General features: G+C 40.5%; 1 pseudogene; it reads left to right on the forward strand.

Moving 5' to 3' along the window:
- Positions 1–445: 445 nt before the first annotated feature.
- Positions 446–1,769, forward strand: LOC138743845 (T-complex protein 1 subunit zeta pseudogene; annotated as a pseudogene).
- The last annotated feature ends 354 nt before the right edge of the window (positions 1,770–2,123 follow it).

Consider the following 2,123-nt stretch of genomic DNA (forward strand, 5'->3'; position numbering starts at 1 on the left):
GAAGGGCAGCAGAGATCACTTGAGTACAAGCTAAGGAGTTGCACAGGATAAATACAGCAGTGCATTCAATGAAGACAGTTAGGCAGAATTTCCCAGAGCAACAACAAAGCAAAGTGGTAAGCCGAAACAGCAAATATAGCAGGTGTGGAGGTAGACATATTCCAAAGATGTGTCCTGCCTATAGAAAGTTCCTCTGCAAATGTGGGAAGAAGAATCATTTTGCAAGGTGCCGCAAGGCAGGGTATACCAAAAGAAGGGTATACACAGTGGGTGAGGAAAATGGAGGGATTCTTCGTGGATTCACTACAGACTGCTTCAGGCCAGAAGTCTGAGATGGAATCTTTATTTTGAGCTTCTTCAAAAGAACCATTTTTCTCGTTACCATCATGGGGTCACTTAATTGAAACCTCTGGTCCCATCTTTGATCCATCTTCAGGTATGGAAAATGAGACAGAAGATTCTGCAGGGACTTTTGAGAGCCTTAGTTGGGATCCATCTTCCAACCAGTTTTGTAGGATTTGAGGAGCTGGCCGATATAACTGATTCTACTTCTCGTAACAATGATGTTCTTCATTTGGCAAAACAAGAAAATAATGAATACCACAGGCACGTCCAGACATTGACCTTGATGTACTGAAGGGAATGAATGAATCCCTTGAGCGCTAGATGCAAGGTATAGAAGATGGTATAATATGGAGGCCACTAATGCTCAGGACACCATTTCCCACGAGGATGAAATCATTCATTTGAAGGATGAGACGGCTCGCCATTTACAAGAACATCAGGAGAAGACCCTGGAAATGTTGGAGCTGGTGAAAATATTGAAAGAAATGGATAGAGAGACTCTTATCAATATAATCAGGACATCTTTTCACACAAAGGTCCACAAAGAATTGGCAGCTATCTTGGCAGATGCTGATCTGACAGTGAAGAAAGCAAACTAGTCAATGGATCTCTTCATGGTTGAAATAATGGAGATGAAACACACCTTGTGACAGGAATAGTATTGGTGCTCGGCACCTGGACACGAAGAAAAGGTGGAAGATGCTTACATTCTCACCTGCTGCATTTCACTGAGTATGAAAAGACGGAAGTTAATTCTGGATTCTGCTATAAAAGAGCTGATGAAAAAAAATTGTGCAAGCGGAGAGAAAGTTCATTGAGAACAGAGTTAATAAAATTATAGCACTGAAAAGAAAAGTTTGTGGAGATTTATAAAACAAGGATTTGGAGTAATTAACTAAAAGAGCATTGATCAATTGTTATTGGATACATTTCCAAAAGAAGGTATTGCGGCCTCGAGAAGAGCAAAGTTTTCTTGTGGAGGTATTGCTATGAATTCTGTGGGGGACCTCAACCCCGAATGCTTGGGCCATGCTGGACTTATATCTGAGTATACCTTGGGTGAAGAACGGTTCACCTTTGTTGAGCAATGCAACAATCCTCGGTCAGTAACGCTGCTTCTCAAGATTCCAAATAAACACACTTTAACACCAATCAAAGATGCAGTGTGTGATGGTCTGTGTTCAGTGATGATGGATGTGTGGCAGGTGCTTTGATCAAACACAAGGCCAACCAACATAAACCGCAGAGCACAGTTAGGAGTGCAAGCATTTACAGACGCTCTGTTGATTATTCCCAGGGTACTTGCACAAAGCAGAGAATATAACCTTCAAGAGACACTCATAACAATTCACTCAGAATACTCTGCTGGAGTAGATTTGAACTATCCAATGAACAGAACAGAAAACAGCTTCTGCATTTTCTGAGCAAGAATATTGACCTCAGGCACAAGAACTTGATTAAAAGGAAAGGGAAGATCTGTTGCAACATTTATATTGTTCAGCGTTTGTGTGACTGGCTGACATTTTGCTGGTGTGAAATTTATCCCAGTCAAACCTCAAAAAGAAAAGTGGTACCATTTTAAGAAAGGTTTTCCTCTGATTGTGGCAATAGCTGTCTAATCTACTGTGTTACGAGCGCAAAGGACCCCAAAACCCAGCAGCAACAGATATTCACCAAGAGAAGTAGTTACTTAAACAAAAGTTGTTTTTAATTATCTTTAAACATGAAAACAGACTCAAACTTATTAACCTAACACTATTAACCTAACTAACCTAAAT

Source organism: Narcine bancroftii, chromosome 10 (assembly GCF_036971445.1).
Source record: "Narcine bancroftii isolate sNarBan1 chromosome 10, sNarBan1.hap1, whole genome shotgun sequence".
In the NCBI taxonomy this organism is placed as follows: Eukaryota; Metazoa; Chordata; class Chondrichthyes; order Torpediniformes; family Narcinidae; genus Narcine; species Narcine bancroftii.